Genomic DNA, 20,697 nt, shown 5'->3' with positions numbered 1-20,697 from the left:
TCCAGCAAGTTATTTAAAACCCTTGGGTTTCTGTTTCTTCAAGTGTAGCTGCAAGCTAGTGGTGCCCACAGTCAGGAGTCACATGGGGTAGTGTACATAATGTGCCTAGAGGATAGCAAGCGCTCAATAAATATTACGTCTCCTTCCTGCTTAACTATCAACTACTCTTCTCTCCCAGGCTATTGCACTAGCTCCTACCTGGTCGCATCCCCTCTAGACGCTCTGACCATCCTACACAAAGCCACCTTTCCAACAGGGTAGCCCTAACATGATAAAAATTAGCCTCTTTCTAGAGAATAATGTTCCAACTCACTAAACCAATTAGATATGACTCCGTCTATTTTTCTACTCACATCCCACATCACGCAACTTCACCGTTCCCATAATCTCAGCTAAACGTGACCCCTATTTGTCATATCACCAGGCCCCTCCTCGGGTCATTCCCATCACCTGCTATCCCTCTCATCACAGCTGGACATCCAAACCCTGCCTTCAGGCCCGTCTCAAAGGTCACCTCGTCCACAACGACTATTTACTGCCTAGTCTAACACACAGTGAGAATTCCTTCCTTCTTCCCTTCCTTCCTTTGAGTCTTCATCAAACCCTGTGTTTCCTTCTTATGACTATTGACAATTCTGTCATAGGTTTTGGTCATTATACTTTAGCCGTGCATTATTTGATTGAGACTTTCCTAAGGATAGAGACTATATTTTTCTGGTTATTTTTATTAATAGCAACAATAAAGGCCAACAAATGATAGTATTTTGAGTTTAGTAAATAAGCCCTATTTTGCTGCTCAGAAATGGTTGTAATTCTATTTTATAAATGTGAAATGAAGCCCTTCTGGGAGCAAGGTATCTGGACATTAAAGAAAAAATTAACAACAAAGTTCAGTCTGATACTCTCCCCTTTTACTTCCTAGCCAGTAAGCTTCCCAGACCAATATCTTCTTAATCTTACTGGGACAAGATCACCATTCTGTGTTGTCAACATTGTCAACAGTCCGTATGCCCTCAGGATTCCCACATGAACACTTACACATTCGCCAGAGTATTAGTTTCATCTCACTTTTACAAAACAAAACTATGCAAAGATTATAGTCATTTAACTTTCCCAGTCCCATCTTCTATTCCCGTTGTTCTTTTCCCACCAAAGTGTCCACAAGCCCAGAATCTCCTAAAAGCCCTTAGAAGTACCTCATCAAGGGCAAAATCCATGCCATAGGGGCCTCAAGTTTAAACAGGTAAATCAAAGTATGAGAAGAGAATGGTGAATGTGTCTTTTATACAGAGAAATACTAAGTTAGAAATTGGAAGTCTATAAATTGGCAAGGGAATGCTTAAAGCATTGTTATTGACTGATACTGAATAATAAATATGTTAAAGAGGCTAATTTTCAAATCCCAATCTCAATTAAAAATAAATAAAAGGAGAGTTACTACCCTTGAAAAGGACAATAAAGAATTAAGTGGACATTCTTAATGGTATTCTAGGATCCTTTTAAAGTAGACATTATAAAAACATACTCATTATAAAAAGCTTAAACAACATAGAAACATAGGAAATATTTTTCAATGATCTCATCACACAAATATAACTGCTATTAAGTTAGGTGGTTCACTTCTGATCTTCCTTGTTTTCACCCTTTCTCCCGTTTCGTGTTTTGAAAACATCTGTATAACATTTTATTTTTACTACATATTTAGCCAGAGAATGATACCTTTGCAATTTATAAACACTTGTTTAAGACTGGCAATAGCTGAAATATATTTTTATATATAAGAAATAATGCTACAGTTCATTGGGTTTAAATATTCAACAGAGAAAAATGATTATTTTAGTAGTTGATCATTCCATCTGTAGCCAGGTGCATCTGAGCCCAAAGCTTGTACTTTTAAGGATGAAATTCATAAAAGGCATTTTAAAATAATTTTGAGGTTCTCATTGTTTAGTTGTTGGCTTTTTGGAGAAAAGGTAGAGACCTGGAAACTTCTTTAAGGCAGAACATGCACCCTTATTCTTTACAAATCCTATCAATCAACTTTTTCAAAAAATCATAGTAAAAGAACATAAACATATATAAAATTGTCATTTTAACGATTCAGTGTATAATTGACATTATATGTAACTGACAGTGTAACTGTTCTTGCCTGGAGAATCCCAGGGATGGGGGAACCTGGTGGGCTGCCGTCTATGGGGTCGCACAGAGTCAGACACGACTGAAGCGACTTAGCAGCAGCAGCAGCAGCAGCAAGTGACATTAAGTAAATAACACCATCATACAACCATTGCTGCCATCCAACTCCAGAATTATTTTTCCATCATTCGAAACTAAAACCTGTACCTATCAAACCATAACTCCATACTGTCCCCCCCCTACCTGCTGCTGACCACTATTCTGTTTTCCATCTCTGTGAATTTGACTGCTCAGCTTCCCTGCTGCTGCTAAGTCGCTTCAGTCGTGTCCAACTCTGTGCGACCCCATAGACGGCAGCCCACCAGGCTCCCCTGTCCCTGGGATTCTCCAGGCAAGAACACTGAAGTGGGTTGCCATTTCCTTCTCCAATGCATGAAAGTGAAAAGTGAAAGGGAAGTGGCTCAGTCTTAGCTTCCCAGTGGTGCTAATGGTAAAGAACTCTCCTGCCAATGCAGGAGATGTAAGAGACGCAGGTTTGATTCCTGGGTTGGGAAGATCCCCTGGAGAAGGAAATGGCAACCCGCTCCAGTATTCTTGCCTGGAGGGTCCCATGTACAGAGGAGCCTGGCAGGCGACAGTCCATAGCGTCACACAGAGTCAGACAGAACTGAAGCGACTTAGCACAAGTACCTCACATAAGTCAAATTATACAATATTTGTCCATTTGTGTCTGGCTTATTTCACTAAACTGAATATTTTAAATTTCATTCATGTGATAGCATGTATCAGAATCCCATTCCTTTATAAGGCTGAATAATATTCCACAATATGGATATCCGCCTGCAACGCAGGAGACCCAAATTCTATTCCTGGGTTGGGAAGATCCACTGGAAAAGGAATAGGCTACCCACTCCAGTATTCTTGGGCTTCCCTTGTTTCTCAGCTGGTAAAGAATCCACCTGCAATGTGGGAGACCTGCGTTCAATCCCTGGGTTGGGAAGATACCCTGGAGAAGGGAAAATCTACCCACTTCAGTATTCTGGCCTGAAGAATTCCATGGACTGTACAGTCCATTGGGCCGCAAAGAGTTAGACACAACTGAGCAAATTTCACTTTCATTTTTCACTATACGGATATATCACTTTGATTACCGATTTATTTGTCAATGGATATTTGGGGGGGGTTCCACATTTTTGACTATGAGGAATACTCCAGCTATTGTCAGTAACCTTCTTAGCCATGCAAGGACAAAGCAAAGATTTTCTGCAGAAATTAGGATGAATATGATAATATAAAATATTGGCTAGTTTATGAACATTCATTTCACAAATACTACTAAGCACCTACTCTGTAGCAGGCATTCAACTAGGGGGACAGTGCTGAATGAAAACAGCTTTTTGATTAAAGTACAAAGTACAAGCATGCCTAGAAATATCAGGACAAAGACGGGGAGCTGGCCACACACACCTGGCGACCTCGTCAGGTACAATAAGGAAGGCAGTTTGCAAAGAGTGCTCTGATGGCCTTCCCCCAACAGGACCCCAAGGAGACTAACTCCGACATCCTCTGCTTCATTCTCTGCTTTGCCATCGTATGCTAATCTGGTTAATCCAGGCACCTGAAGAACTGTCTCCATGGCCCCATTGTGGATAAGGGCCATGGTATAGCAGGATAGGTCTGTGGAGAGGCAGTCAGGCAGGAAGGGGTGAATATTGTGTCTGGTGAAATTTCCTGGCAAATACAGGTCCACCTGGGCTCCCAAATCTGTCTTCACATTCATCAGAAACACGTGCACCTTTAGCTGACTTGTCATTTTACTGACATCTAAATGAACTCCGGGAGTTGGTGATGGACCGGGAAGCCTGGCGTGCTGCGATTCATGGGGTCACAGAGAGTCGGACACGACTGAGCGACTGAACTAACTAACTGACTAACTAAACTGACTAACTAACTAAAGCTGCAACGTGACTATCTAATACCACGTGAACATTTCACACTTTAGACATTCATCAGCTTTTGGAATGTGCTCTATGCAAACATAAGGCTGGGTTTGAAATTCATTTGCATTGTAACAGGAAGTCTCAACACTGTGTTTCTCAAAGGGAGAAAATGAAGAAGAGCTTTAACATCATCTCTTTAAATTTAATATCAGGCCCTCTAAGTATTTGAATGAGGCAAAAGCTAAATTTCAAAGTATTATTATGGATAAAATTGATAGGGCTTCTCTGGTGGCTCAGATGGTAAAGAATTTGCCTGCAGTGCAAGAGACCTGGGTTTGATGCTTGGGTCGGGAAGATCCCCTGGAGAAGGAAATGGCAACCCACTCCAGTATTCTTGCCTAGGAAGTCCCATGAACAGAGGAGCCTGGCGGGCTACAGTCCATGGGATCACAAAGAGTCTGACATGACTTAGTAACTAAACAACACCCACAAATAAAACAGATAACTGATGAGAACTGGCTACATAGCCCAGGAAACTCGGCTCCATGCTCTGTGGTGAAATAACTGGGAAGAAAATCCAAAAAAGAGGGGATAATATGCATATGTAGAGCTGATTCATTTTGCTGCATAGCAGAAACCAGCAAAACAGTGAAAAGCAACTATACTCCAATAAAAAAATTAAATAATTTTTTTAATTTAAAAGATTATTCTTCAGAAATTTTTCATCGTCATTTCAACTGAAAAAGCTGAGGTAAACTGTTGGAAGCAAACTCAAGTTTTCCATTCAAAAATTTGGAAAAAAATATTTGTAATTTTTATACAAATTCAAATCACCTTTCTTATCATTTTGAATTGTATTTGTTTCATTAAAATATGATATTTGAAAATAATATAATATCCCACTTGGATACCCCAGTCATTTCCCAGTGTCTTCAGGGTGCTGAACAGTTAACATGTTTCTTTATGTTACCATGACATGAAATCTATTCAGCTCTATGATGACTACTTATATGTGTCAATTTGGCTGGGTCACAATGCCCATCTGTGGCCAAACATTATTGTATATGATTCTGTGAGGTGTTTTGGGATAAGAATAACATTCAAATCAGTGAACTTTGAATCTGATTGCCCTCCAGCATGTGGATGGGCACCATCTAATCTGTTGAAGGCTTGAATAAAATAAAATACTGATCTTTCCTGAACAAGAGAGAATCCTGTGGCAGACGCCTTTCAGATTTGAGATTCCAACATTGGATTTTCCTGTGTCTTCAGCTTGATGGTTGGACTTGAATTATAACAACAACTCTTTCCTGAATCTCCACCCTATAGAATTTGTACTTGCCAGCCTCCATAATATCATGAGTTCATTACTTAAAATAAATGCCATTCTACTTATACACACACATGCTCTTGGTTCTATTTCTCTGGAGGACCCTGACTAATACAAATACAAATGACAACATCACACAGCTAGAGTTCCTTAGGTAACAAGACACTATTCCGGTTACCTCACAAAAATTAACTATGTAACTACTATTATTATCATTTTCACTCTATACATGTGTTTACAGAAGCTCAGAGATATTAAGTAACTTGCCCAGGTTTACACAGCTATTAAGTAGAAAAGTAAGAATATAAACCCAAGTTCTGTTTTAATGTATATGATCTTAACTAATATGCATTAATAATATACTTCTTCTCTAGATCTGAATAAGAATAGTGTTTTTCAAACTTCAAGTTATATTAATGGGAGTAAAATCACTGTGCGTGGAGATTGCAGACATCAAATTAAAAGAGACTTGCTTCTTGGAAGAAAAGCTATAACAAACCTAGATAGCATATTAAAAGGCAGAAACATCACTTTACCTACAAATGTTCATATAGTCAAGGCTATGGTTTTTCCAGTAGTCATGTACAGATGTGAGAATTGGACCATAAACATGGCTGAACACTGAAGAATTGATGCTTTTGAACTGTGATGCTGGAGAAGACTCTTGAGAGTCCCTTAGACTGCAAGGAGATCAAACCAGTCAGTCCTAAAGGAAATCAACCCCAAATATTTGTTGGAAGGATTAATACTGAAGCTAAAGCTCCAATACTTTGGCCACCTGATGTGAAGAACTGACTTATTAGAAAAGACCCTGATGCCGGGAAAAATTGAGGGCAGGTGGATAAGGAGGCAACCGAGGATGAGATGGTTGGATGGCATCACCAACTCAATGGACATGAGTTTGAGTAAACTCCAGGAGTTGGTGATGGACAGGGAGGCGTGGCGTACTGCAGTCCCTGGAGTTACAAAGAGCTGGACACGACTGAGTGACTGAACTGAACGGAACTATTCAACTTTATTTCTTCTTTATTCTATTCTATTCCTTTAAACAATTTATTCTATTCTGTCCTACAAAACTGATTTTACTAACATTCCCATTGTTGTTGTTCAGTCACTAAGTCGTGTCCAACTCTTTGGAACCCCGTGGACTGCAGCCTGTCAAGCTTCCTGTCCTTCACTGTCTCCTGGAATTGGCTCAAACTCACGTCAATATATGGTCAAATCTATCAGGTTTTTTCTACAGTTATTTTAAGCTTAAAAATGCACCACTACCTCCATGTATCTTTACTGGTATTATGTTACACTTATGTTTACCCATCATGATTTTCAAACTGAACCCCAGAAAATATCCATTAAATATATGTACCACATCTTTTTTACTCATTTATCCATTTATGAACAATTAGGTTGCTTCCATATCTAGGCTATGTAGATAACACTTCTATGAACATTAGGGTACATAAGTCTTTTCAAATAAGTGTTTTTGTTTTCTTAGGATAGATACCCAGGAATGGAATTGTCAGATTGTATGGTAGTCCTATTTTTAATCTTTTGAGGAAATTCCGTATTGTTTTTCATAGTGGTTGCTTTAATTTACAGCCCTATCCACATGCACAAAGGGTTCCCTTTCTTCACATTTCACCAACACTTGTTATTTCTTGTCTTTTTTAGTTTGCCATTCCAACAGGCATGGGGTGATACCTCACTGTGGTTTTACTCAACCATAAAAAAAATGAAAATGTGCCATTTGTTACAACATGGATGGACCTGGAAGGTTTAATGTTTAGTGAGATAAATTAGATAGAAAAAGACAAATGCTGTACATTTTCTCACACACACACATATAATTTTACTCCATTCCATCAGAAAGTCTTTCAAGCTTGAAATGCCTTAGAGATAAGCCCAAGGGTCTGTGTTACTCTAAACTGGTTCTGTGGGCCACTCCATTTGTCACAGTTGAACACAAATAGATCTTTACTTCATGAGATACATATAACTCCTTGTATTAAGGCCATTCCCAAAACTGGTGTGTATAGCCAAGGCTTTCATTCCATTTATGAGGTTGAACTTAAAACCCCACATCATTTATTTGACCGACTCCTATTGATCAGAGCTAAAGGTGCAAACAATGGCATTTTAAAAGTCCAATTCCAAGGACTCAGCAGAGAAAGAAAATAGATATGCAGAGCTTTTATGAAAAATAGTAGCTGATACTAAATAATAAACTTTTTCTGAAAATAATTGGATTATGAGGTGGCTGAGAGAAATCAAATTAAATGAGCTGTGGATTTGAACTATAACTTTGGCTTATTATACAGAAAAGATCACATACAAGGCTTGATGAATCCACACTGCTTGACAAGATGAATAAACAATTGGATGGATAAGTGGATAAAGGGGTACCACTGCATCCCGAAATACTTGCTAGAGGCCTGGAACCTTAGGAATTCACAGTGTGTCATTTTATTTTATTTTTTTTATTATTTTTTTTATTTTTACTTTATTTTACTTTACAATACTGTATTGGTTTTGCCATACATTGACATGAATCCACCATGGGTGTATACAAGCTCCCAATCCTGAATCCCCCTCCCACCTCCCACCCCATATCATCACTCTGGATCATCCCCATGCACCAGCCCCAAGCATCCTGTATCCTGTATCAAACATAGACTGGTACTTTGTTTCTTACATGATAGTATACATGTTTCAATGCCATTCCCCCAAATCATCCCACCCTCTCCCACTCTCTCAGAGTCTAAAAGTCCGTTCTATATATCTGTGTCTCTTTTGCTGTCTCGCATACAGGGTCATCATTACCATCTTTCTAAATTCTGTATATATGTGTCAGTATACTGTATTGGTGTTTTTCTTTCTGGCTTACTTCACTCTGTATAATCGGCTCCAGTTTCATCCATCTGTCTCATTAGAACTGATTCAAATGTATTCTTTTTAATGGCTGAGTAATACTCCATTGTCTATATGTACCACAGCTTTATTATCCATTCATCTGCTGATGCACAATCTAGGTTGTCTCCATGTCCTGGCTATTATAAACAGTGCTGCAATGAACATTGGGGTACATGCATCTCTTTCAATTCTGGCTTCCTCGGTGTGTATGCCCAGAAGTGGGATTGCTGGGTCATAAGGCAGCTCTATTTGCAATTTTTTAAGGAATCTCCACACTGTTTTCCATAGTGGCTGTACTAGTTTGCATTCCAACCAACAGTGTAAGAGGGTTCCCTTTTCTCCACACTTTCTCCAGCATTTATTGCTTGTAGACTTTTGGATCGTAGCCGCTCTGACTGGTGTGAAATGGTACCTCATTGTGGTCTTGATTTGCATTTCTCTGATAATGAGTGATGTTGAGCATCTTTTCATGTGTTTGTTAGCCATCCGTATGTCTTCTTTGGAGAAATACCTATTCAGTTCTTTGGCCCATATTTTGATTGGGTCGTTTATTTTTCTGGAGTTAAGCTGCATAAGTTGCTTGTATATTTTTGAGATTAGTTGTTTGTCAGTTCCTTCATTTGCTATTGTTTTCTCCCATTCAGAAGGCTGTCTTTTCACCTTGCTTATAGTTTCCTTTGTTGTGCAGAAGCTTTTAATTTTAATTAGATCCCATTTGTTTATTTTTGCTTTTATTTCCAGTATTCTGGGAGGTGGATCATAGAGGATACTGCTGTGATTTATGTCGGAGAGTGTTTTGCCTATGTTCTCCTCTAGGAGTTTTATAGTTTCTGGTCTTGCATTCAGATCTTTAATCCATTTTGAGTTTATTTTTGTGTGTGGTGTTAGAAAGTGATCTAGTTTCATTCTTTTACAAGTGGTTGACCAGTTTTCCCAGCACCACTTGTTATAGAGATTGTCTTTACTCCATTGTATATTCTTGCCTCCTTTGTCAAAGATAAGGTGTCCATAGGTGTGTGGATTTATCTCTGGGCTTTCTATTTTGTTCCATTGATCCATATGTCTGTCTTTGTGCCAGTACCATACTGTCTTGATGACTGTAGCTTTGTAGTAGAGCCTGAAGTCAGGCAAGTTGATTCCTCCAGTTCCATTCTTCTTTCTCAAGATTGCTTGGGCTATTCGAGGTTGTTTTGTATTTCCATACAAATCTTGAAATTATTTGTTCTAGTTCTGTGAAAAATATGGCTGGTAGCTTGATAGGGATTGCATTGAATCTGTAGATTGCTTTGGGTAGTATGCTCCTTTTCACTATATTGATTCTTCCAATCCATGAACATGGTATATTTCTCCATCTATTAGTGTCCTCTTTGATTTCTTTCATCAGTGTTTTATAGTTTTCGATATATAGGTCTTTTGTTTCTTTAGGTAGGTATATTCCTAAGTATTTTATTCTTTTCATTGCAATGGTGAATGGAATTGTTTCCTTAATTTCTTTTTCTACTTTCTCATTATTAGTGTATAGGAATGCAAGGGATTTCTGAGTGTTGATTTTATATCCTGCAACTTTCCTATATTCATTGATTAGCTCTAGTAATTTTCTGGTGGAGTCTTTAGGATTTTCTATGTAGAGGATCATGTCATCTGCAAACAGTGAGAGTTTTACTTCTTCTTTCCCAATTTGGATTCCGTTTATTTCTTTTTCTGCTCTGATTGCTGTGGCCAAAACTTCCAGAACTATGTTGAATAGTAGCGGTGAAAGTGGACACCCTTGTCTTGTTCCTGACTTTAGGGGAAATGCTTTCAATTTTTCACCATTGAGGATAATGGTTGCTGTGGGTTTGTCATATATAGCTTTTATTATGTTGAGGTATGTTCCTTCTATTCCTTCTTTCTGGAGAGTTTTTATCATAAATGGATGTTGAATTTTGTCAAAGGCCTTCTCTGCATCTACTGAGATAATCATGTGGCTTTTATTTTTCAATTTGTTAATGTGGTGAATTACATTAATTGATTTGCAGATATTGAAGAATCCTTGCATCCCTGGGATAAAGCCCACTTGGTCATGGTGTATGATCTTTTTAATGTGTTGTTGGATTCTGATTGCTAGAATTTTGTTGAGGATTTTTGCATCTATGTTCATCAGTGATATTGGCCTATAGTTTTCTTTTTTTGTGACATCTTTGTCAGGTTTTGGTATTAGGGTGATGGTGGCCTCATAGAATGAGTTTGGAAGTTGACCTTCCTCTGCAATTTTCTGGAAGAGTTTCAGTAGGATAGGTGCTAGCTGTTCTCTAAATTTTTGGTAGAATTCAGCTGTGAAGCCGTCTGGACCTGGGCTTTTGTTTGCTGGGAGATTTCTGATTACAGTTTCAATTTCCATGCTTGTGATGGGTCTGTTAAGATTTTCTATTTCTTCCTGGTTCAGTTTTGGAAAGTTGTACCTTTCTAAGAATTTGTCCATTTCTTCCACGTTGTCCATTTTATTGGCATATAATTGCTGATAGTAGTCTCTTATGATCCTTTGTATTTCTGTGTTGTCTGTTGTGATCTCTCCGTTTTCATTTCTAATTTTATTGATTTGATTTTTCTCTGTTTCTTGATGAGTCTAGCTAATGGTTTGTCAATTTTATTTATCCTTTCAAAGAACCAGCTTTTTGCTTTGTTGATTTTTGCTGTGGTCTCTTTTGTTTCTTTTGCATTTATTTCTGCCCTAATTTTTAAGATTTCTTTCCTTCTACTAACTCTGGGGTTCTCCATTTCTTCCTTTTCTAGTTGCTTTAGGTGTAGAGTTAGGTTATTTATTTCACTTTTTTCTTGTTTCTTGAGGTATGCCTGTATTGCTATGAAATTTCCTCTAAGCACTGCTTTTATAGTGTCCCACAGGTTTGGGGTTGCTGTGTTTTCATTTTCATTCATTTATATGCATAATTTGATTTCTTCTGTGATTTGTTGGTTATTCAGAAGCGTGTTGTTCAGCCTCCATATGTTGGGATTTTTAATAGTTTTTCTCCTGTAATTGAGATCTAATCTTAATGCATTATGGTCAGAAAAGATGCTTGGAATGATTTTGATTTTTTTGAATTTATCAAGGTTAGATTTATGTGATCTATCCTGGAAAAGGTTCCATGAGCACTTGAGAAAAAGGTGAAATTCATTGTTTTGGGGTGAAATGTCCTATAGATATCAATTAGGTCTAACTGGTCTATTATATCATTTAAAGTTTGTGTTTCTTTGTTAATTTTCTGTTTAGTTGATCTGTCCATAGGTGTGAGTGGAGTATTAAAGTCTCCCACTATTATTGTGTTATTGTTGATTTCCCCTTTCATACTTGTTAGCATTTGTCTTACATATTGCGGTGCTCCTATGTTGGGTGCATATATATTTATAATTGTTATATCTTCTTCTTGGATTGATCCTTTGATCATTATGTAGTGGCCTTCTTTGTCTCTTTTCACAGCCTTTGTTTTAAAGTCTATTTTATTGGAGATGAGTACTGCTACTCCTGCTTTCTTTTGGTCTCTATTTGTGTGGAATATCTTTTTCCAGCCCTTCACTTTCAGTCTGTATGTGTCCGTGGTTTTGAGGTGGGTCTCTTGTAGGCAGCATATATAAGGATCTTGTTTTTGTATCCATTCGGCCAGTCTTTGCCTTTTGGTGGGGGCATTCAACCCATTTATGTTTAAGGTAATTATTGATACGTGTGATCCCATTGCCATTTACTTTATTTTCTTGGGTTCGGGTTTATACGCCCTTTTCGTGTTTCCTGTCTAGAGAATATCCTTTAGTATTTGTTGGAGAGCTGGTTTGGTGGTGCTGAATTCTCTCAGCTTTTGCTTGTCTGTAAAGCTTTTGATTTCTCCTTCATATTTGAATGAGATCCTTGCTGGGTACAGTAATCTGGGCTGTAGGTTATTTTCTTTCATCACTTTAAGTATGTCTTGCCATTCCCTCCTGGCCTGAAGAGTTTCCATTGAAAGTTCAGCTGTTATCCTTATGGGAATCCCCTTGTGTGTTATTTGTTGTTTTTCCCTTGCTGCTTTTAATATTTGTTCTTTGTGTTTGGTCTTTGTTAATTTGATTAATATGTGTCTTAGGGTGTTTTGCCTTGGGTTTATCCTTTTTGGAACTCTCTGGGTTTCTTGGACTTGGGTGATTATTTCCTTCCCCATTTTAGGGAAGTTTGCAACTATTATCTCCTCAAGAATTTTCTCATGATCTTTCTTTTTGTCTTCTTCTTCTGGGATTCCTATAATTCCAATGTTGGAGCATTTCATATTGTCCTGGAGGTCTCTGAGGTTGTCCTCATTTCTTTTAATTCATTTTTCTTGTTTCCTCTCTGATTCATTTATTTCTACCATTCTATCTTCTATTTCACTAATCCTATCTTCTGCCTCTGTTATTCTACTATTGTTGCCTCCAGGGTGTCTTTGATCTTATTTATTGCATTACTCATTATGTATTGACTCTTTTTTATTTCTTCTAGGTTCTTGTCGAACCCTTCTTTCATCTTCTCAACCCTTGTCTCCAGGCTATTTTTCTGTGATTCCATTTTGATTTCAAGATTTTGGATCATTTTCACTATCAATATTCAGAATTCTTTCTCAGGTAGATTCCCTATCTCCTCCTCTTTGGTTTGGTTTGGTGGGCATTTCTCCTGTTCCTTTACCTGCTGGGTATTCCTCTGTCTCTTCATCTTGGTTATATTGCTGCATTTGAGGTGGCCTTTCTATATTCTGTGGAGTTCTCTTTATTATGGAGTTTCCTCACTGTGGGTGGGGTTGTATCAGTGGCTTGTCAAGGTTTCTTGGTTAGGGAGGCTTGTGTTGGAGTTCTGGTGGGTGGAGCTGGATTTCTTCTCTCTGGAGTGCTATGAATTGTCCAGTAATGGGTTGTGAGACGTCAATGGTTTTGGAGTAGTTTTGAGCTACCTGTATATTGAAGCTCAGGGGGGTGTTCCTGTGTTGCTGGAGAATTTGCGTGGTATGTCTTGCTCTGAAACTTGTTGGCCCTTGGGTGGTGCTTGGTTTCAGTGTAGGTATGGGGGTGTTTGATGAGCTCCTGTTGATTAATGTTCCCTGGAGTCAGGATTTCTCTGAGGTTCTTAGGATTTGGACTCAAGCCTCCTGTTTCTGGTTTTCAGTTTTATTTTTACCCTAGCCTCAGGACTTCTCCATCTATAGAGCACTGATGATAAAGCATCTAGGTTAAAGAAGAAAGGTTTCTCCACATTGAGGGTCACCCATAGAAGTTCACTGAGTTACACGGAGAAGAGAAGAGGGAGAGGGTAGTTAGAGGTGACTGGAATGAGATAAGGTGGGATCAAAAGAGGAGAGAGCAAGCTAGCCAGTAATCATGTCCTTATGTACACTCCACAGTCTGGACCATTCAGAGGTGTTCATGGAGTTATACAGGGAAGAGGAGAGGGAGGAAGTAGACAGAGGTGGCCAGGAGGATAAAAGAGGGAAATGAAAGGGAGAGAGAGAGATCCAGCCAGTAACCAGTTCCCTGAGTGTTCTCCATCGTCTGGAACACACAGAGATTCACATGGTTGGGTAGAGAAGAGAAGGGAGAGGGAGGAGACAGAGGACATCTGGTGGAGAAAAAGGAGAGTCCAAAGGAGGGGAGAGTGGTCAAGCCAGTAATCTCACTCTGAGGTAAAATTGGGTACTGAAGATAGGGTTTTTACATGTACAAAATTGACAACAAATACCAAAAGCAAAGATTAAAAGTCTGTAGTAGAGATTGGATTTTCAAAAATACAATATTAAAGAAAAGAAGAAGAGGAAGAGGAAAAAAAGAAAGAAAAAACAAACAAACAAAAAACAAAGCCACAAGAATTATTTAAAATAATAATTAGAGAAATAGAGTACTTAAAAATTTAAGAAAGTTAAAAAGAAAGAGGAAAAAGAAAAAGAAGAAAAAACAATCACGCAACCCCATCAACTCAAAAAAAAAAAGAAAAGATTGTAAAAGTAGTAAAGGTATACTGGCCCTTTCTCTGGTGGTGTGGGCTGTGTGGGGTCACTTCCAAGGCGGTTCCTTCTGTTTAACTTCCTCTGGCTCCTGGTCTCTTCAGTGTCTGATTTCCATCTTGACACAGGGAGGGCGGTGGTGGACAACTTGGTTCACTATTCAGTCGCGCTGTGGGGAGGGAGGGATGCTGCAAACAAATATTACTGGCGTGTGCTTGCAGTGTCTCATCCACTCTGGGCTTGCCCCTGCTCGCGGTGCACACCGCTCAGGCTCTATGTAGCTCTGCCGGGGAACCGTCTGAGGCCGGCCCCAGGCTTCATGCACCTCCCCGGTCTAAGCCGCTCAGGCTCAGCGCTCAGGAAGCCCTCAGAGGCGCAGATTTGCTTGGGCCTGCGTTTTGTGCCCTTCCCAGGCCCGAGTGGCTCCGGAGTTGGGCGAGCGCGGTCGCTGCGACTGTGGCCTTTCCCTGCCGCTCAGTTTCCTGGGAGTACCGCTGGCGTTCCTTCTCAGGAGGATGACCGTCCAGAGCCCCCAGAAGTCTTAGTTAACAAAGAAGCCTGCTTGCATTTTGGTAGGTAATGTCTCTCTTGGGCTGCGATTGCCCCCTTCCAGCCCTTAAGGCTCTGGCTGCCTGTCACCGGAGGGGGATGGTCTGCAGCCGGCTCTTTCTGATCCGTCCTTTGTTCTGTGCACGGTCCTGGCAGTGTCTTATGTTCGAGCGTTTCACCTGGTAGCTATCCCACAGTGTGGTTTGCTAGCCCAAGTGAGTTCGCTCTGTCCACGTACGGGGCGTTCCGGCCGGATTCTCAAAAAAGCACTGCAGCCCGCGCCTTCCGCGGCCCGAGTCTTAAAAAGCACTGCTGGCTGCGCCTCCCACTCCTCCCTGCCCAGCCCCCACTTGCTACTGGCGGATGCAGGCGTCTGCCCTGCTTTTCCGCTGGGGGAGTTACTGTTGGGCTCGTAATCTGTTGGTTTTAATTATTTATTTATTTTTCCTTCCTGTTATGTTGCCCTCTGTGCTTCCAAAGCTTGTCACAGACTCGGCTGCGAGACTGTTTCCTGGTGTTTGGAAACTTCTCTTTTTAAGAGTCTCTTCCCGGGACGGGATTCCCTTCCCGGGACGGCGCTCCCTCCCTACCTCCTTTGTCTCTTTTTTCGTCTTATTATATTTTTTCCTACCTGTTTTTGAAGCCAATGATCTGCTTTGCTGGGTGCCTGATGTCCTCTGCCGGCATTCAGAAGTTGTTTTGTGGAATTTACTCAGCATTGAAATGTTCTTTTGATGAATTTTTGAGGGAGAAAGTGGTCTCCCTGTCCTATTCCTCCTCCATCTTAGGACCGCCCCTGCAATCTGTCATTTTAGCTTTCTCCTCCAATTTCCTTTCTAGATAAGAATTTATGCCCTACAAAACGTCCTTTTCAACATGGCCCTATGGATGGCATCTTTGACCTCCTTATTCCTCAAGCAATAGGTAAGTGGGTTCAACATGGGGATGCCTGCAGTGTAAACCACGGACACCACTTTGTCGAGACCCAGGGAGACGCAGGCACTAGGCCGGACATAACTAAAGAGAAGAGGGCCATACAGGATAGACATGGCTGTCCCGCGTGCAGAGCAGGTAGAGGAGGCTTCGCATCTCCCGTCAGCAGAGCGGATCTTCAGGATGGGGATGAGGATGTCAGTGGAGGAGCCCAGGACAGTCAGGCCACTGTAGACGCCCTCAGCTCCAGCCACGACAAAAACCACCCACTTGTTGAGACTGGTGTCAGCACACACAAGGGAAAGCAGAGGGGGCAAGTCACAGAAGAAGTGATGATGACATCGGGGCTGCAGAATGGAAGGCGAAAAGCATCACGTGTGCATCGTGGGGTTCAGGAACCCGGTGACATAGGGACCCACCACCAGCTGGACTTAGAGTCTCTGGGACATGGCGACGGAATACAACAGTGGGTTTCGGGTGTAGCCACAGCAGCCATAGGCCACGGACGCCAGAGAAAACACTCTGCTATGACGAAGAACTCAAAGTGCCCCTGATGCCAAGCACAGCCCCGGAAAGAGACGGCTTTCCGCCTCACAAAGAAGTCGGAGAGCATCTTGGGGCTCACGACAGAAGAGAAGCTCATGTCCATGGAAGACAAATGACTGAGGAAAAAGTACATGGGGCGTGAAAGCGGGACTCCATCTGTATCAGAACAATCGTACCCAAGTTTCCTGTTAGGTTGATAAGGTAGAAACTCAGAAGGAGCAGGAAAAGGCAGACCTGCAATTGAGGGCTGAAATTCAAACCTCTGAAGATGAACTCTGTGACCCTCGTGTTGCTTTCGTTAGAAGGAGACAGACTCTGGATTCCACTGGAGAAGAGAAGAGAAATTTGGTAAGCATGTCTTCAAAAAGGGAACCCAGAAAAAATAAACTAGTCCCTAGGAGAGCATGCCAAAGCCTTTGACTGTGTGGATCACAATAAACTGTGGAAAATTCTGAAAGAGATGGGATTACCAGACCACCTAACCTGCCTCTTGAGAAACCTATATGCAGGTCAGGAAGCAACAGTTAGAAGTGGACATGGAACAACAGACTGGTTCCAAATAGGAAAAGGAGTACGTCAAGGCTGTATATTGTCACCCCGCTTATTTAACTTATATGCAGAATGCATCATGAGAAATGCTCGGCTGAAAGAAGCACAAGCTGGAATCAAGATTGCCAGGAGAAATATCAAAACCTCAGATATGCAGATGACACCACCCTTAGGCAGAAAGTGAAGAGGAACTAAAGAGCCTCTTGATGAAAGTGAAAGAGGAGAGTGAAAAAGTTGGCTTAAAGCTCAACATTCAGAAAACGAAGATCATGACATCTGGTCCCATCACTTCATGGGAAATAGATGGAGAAATGGTGGAAACAGTGTCAGACTTTATTTTTGGGGGCTCCAAAATCACTGCAGATGGTGATTGCAGCCATGAAATTAAAAGACGCTTACTCCTTGGAAGAAAAGTTATGACCAACCTAGATAGTATATTCAAAAGCAGAGATGTACTTTGCTAACTAAGGTCCTTCTAGTCAAGGCTATGGCTTTCCCAGTGGTCATGTATGGATGTGAGAGTTGGGACTGTGAAGAAGGCTGAGCACTGAAGAATTGATGCGTTTGAACTGTGGTGTTGGAGAAGACTCTTGAGAGTCCCTTGGACTGCAAGGAGATCCAGCCAGTCCATTCTGAAGGAGATCAGTCCTGGGATTTCTTTGGAAGGAATGATGCTAAAGCTGAAACTCCAGTCCTTTGGCCATCTCATGCGAAGAGTTGACTCACTGGAAAAGACTCTGATGCTGGGAGGGATTGGGGGCAGGAGGAGAAGGGGACGACAGAGCATGAGATGGCTGGATGGCATCACTGACTCAATGGACGTGAGTCTGAGTGAACTCCGGAAGTTGGTGATGGACAGGGAGGCCTGGCGTGCTGCGATTCATGGGGTTGCAAAGAGTCGGACACGACTGAGCAACTGAACTGAATGGAACTGAGGAGAGTATATGACTTTTAGTTGCATGCTGTGGCTAAGGAAACAGAAGTGAAATGAGGCCAGGGCAAAGGATCAGATTTGAAGCTATAATATTACAAGATTCCCTAGGAATTCATCAATATATGGGTGAGAAAACCACAGCTTAGAAACTCAAATTCCCATAACCAATAGCAGAGAAAATTCCAGAGTAAGTATCCGGCAATTCCAACTTCAGTGATGTTTACCTGAGCTCACCAGGTGGGTATGCGCCTGGGTGAAGTGATGTAGGAGAGTGAAATGAAACAAGCCGAGAAGAATGAGCAGCTGCTCCGTGTTAGGCCATGTGCTGTGCACTTCGGGATTACAGCTTAAGCCTAAGTGCATGTTCTGCAAGTGCTCCGACCCTAGGAAAGTTCCTTTTCTTCACCTGTGAAATAGGAGTAATAATAGTAATACCTACCTTGTAAATTGCTGTGAGGATTAGATGAGTTAATGCCTGCAAACATCTAACCGAGTCTTATTGAGTTTTCCAGTAAGTGCAGACTGATTATTGGCATTTGTACCTTACATGTTGTCTTTAACAAACCTGCAGGCTAAACATCATATTTCCTTTTACATAGGAGCAAAATAAAAGTTTAATCCTTTTCCCTATACTAGTGACCGGCAGAAGTGGGCGTCGAGTATTACCTGTCAAAGCAGACGGGTAATCTTTCTTTTTTCACACTGTAACAATGTCTCCTGTGTCTTCAAAAATCCTTTCATCTTAAAGAGGTTAAACATGTATATTTGCAATAGGAGTACACAAAACACATTTTGGCTTCCTATTTTTTTTGAGGTTACAGCCAATGGTCATTAGTGGAAGCCCATAGGATACTAGAAAGCTGTGTTTAAGCATCACTTTATGAAAACCAGTACATAGAAGAAACCATGAGAAGAGCCTGAATTAGCCCAACTCTGTACCCTCTATGTATTCTTTTTTTCATGCATTGTAACTATGGCCTTGGTTTAGGTCAGCTGATCTCTTTGAACCTGAGTTGCTTCATTCATTCAATGTGGCTGAAACCCCTGTAACTTGACCTCTCTACTCACTTAGAATGAGAGGGTTGATGTGTAAGTGCTCAGAAACTGCACATACTTTAAATTTTTATTTGCCCAGGAATATTGGAGTTCAACATCACACTTATGCTAAGCACTTTTCCTTCACTTTTTATTTTGAAATTTATTATTCAACTTTAGCAAAGGCTATACCTCTGAGGCCAATAATATAGCTTGCATGATATTCTTCACTTTTAGGGAAATTGAAGAGAAAGGTAGGATGGGCCGTCAAGCCGTCCACCTGTCACACTCACCACCTGTTTACACTTTCTCCAGGATCACTCAGGCACCTCATCTCAGTCTTCCGTTTGCCCTTTGCTGAAAGCTCATCAACTCCTGTCGTCAATCTTTGTTGCTAAACCTGCTCAAGCCTTCTTTACTTTTTTTGAGATTACAGCCAATGGTCATTAGTGGGAAGCCCATAGGATACTAGAATGCTGAGTTTAAGCATCACTTTATGGAAACGGTACATGAAGAAACCATGAGAGAGCCTGAATTAGCCCAACTTTATACCCTTTATGTATTCTTTTTTCATGCACTGTGAGAATGGCCTTGGTTAAGTCAGCTGATCTCCTTGAACCTGAGTTGCTCAAGCGCTTTACAGGCGGTGCTGGGACTTCACTGCTGAGCGGCTTTTTCCCTGGTGCGGCGGGCGGAGGCTCCTCTCTAGCCGCGGTGCTCAGGCTTCAGCACAGGCTCTAGAGGTGCTCGGCCTCAGTGACTGCAGCCCATAGGCGCGACAGTGCACAGCACCGCGACCTGCAGACTCCACCACTCAATAGCTGTGCAGCACCCACGAAGCTGATCCACAGCATGTTAGATCTCCCCAGGTCAGAGGTCAGATCCGTGTCTCCTGCGTTGGCCGGCGGAGTCTTTACCATTAAACAACCAAGGAAGCCCCTGCCCAGGCCTTCTGCATGACATTTTAATTTCTCAGTGTTTCGATGGGGCTTGATGCCTAGAATAGACTACAGTGTTCCAACAGGTGAGACCACACAGGATGAGGAACTCAAGTCACTCTGGGGTTCAGGGCCCCTTAGGATAACAACACCACAGCCCACAATAACCTTCTTTCAGCAAGGAGAAAGGAAATCACCCAGATGGCTCAGACTGGAATGTGAATTGAATTCAGGGCTTTTCTTTTCCCCTGTTCCTGCTGCTAAGGCATCTCTGATCCGTTTTATACTCATGTTATAATATTTTTGATCCAACTGCAGAACCTGAACTTTTCTCTACCTAGGTTATCTCTTCTTAGACCTTCCTCAACCATCCATCAAAGACAAGGATCATGCCATCGTGGCCATGAGTCAAATATAAAATTTGCTTTCGATTTACTTCATTTATGTTCTCCTGAACTTGCCATAAAATCAGGTAGGAAAAGGAACAGATAATGATTTTAGAAGTTCTTAACTTACGTTTCAATGGGTCCCTCTTCTTTAAAGATGGCAAGAAGAACTAAAGTAAAAACAAATCAAGCTTTTTAGCTTTCGTCTCTTCCCTTACCTTCACACATAGAATGGGTCCAAATTTTCAATAGTCATCTGATTTTGCTTTTTGCTTTCCTCCAGAAAGAAGGTGTGGAAGACTCCACTGTAACACATACAGAGTCTTGGCCAACTAGCTGCAAGTCCCCCGAATTCATTGCGTCATTTTCTCTTTGTTCTTACTGAAGTTGTCCTGTCCCCAAAGTGGACTGTATCTCGGCAAAGAACAGTTAAGGGAAAGTGCAATTAAAAGTCTGCTCCATAACCTCAGTCAGTCCAGTGAGATCTATTTTCTGATAATTTTATATTTGTTTCTAACTGGATATAGGCTCTCCATTTT

At 41.0% G+C, this 20,697-nt stretch overlaps 1 pseudogene; it reads right to left on the bottom strand.

Annotated features, from left to right (window-relative positions):
- LOC108637603 overlaps positions 15,686-20,697 on the bottom strand; it is a 9,699-nt pseudogene continuing 4,687 nt past the window's right edge.

The sequence above is a fragment of the Capra hircus genome, chromosome 15 (genome assembly GCF_001704415.2).
Source record: "Capra hircus breed San Clemente chromosome 15, ASM170441v1, whole genome shotgun sequence".
Classification (NCBI taxonomy): domain Eukaryota; kingdom Metazoa; phylum Chordata; class Mammalia; order Artiodactyla; family Bovidae; genus Capra; species Capra hircus.
The sequence above is the reverse complement of the archived record's forward strand: the minus strand, read 5'-3'. Positions and strand labels throughout refer to the sequence as shown.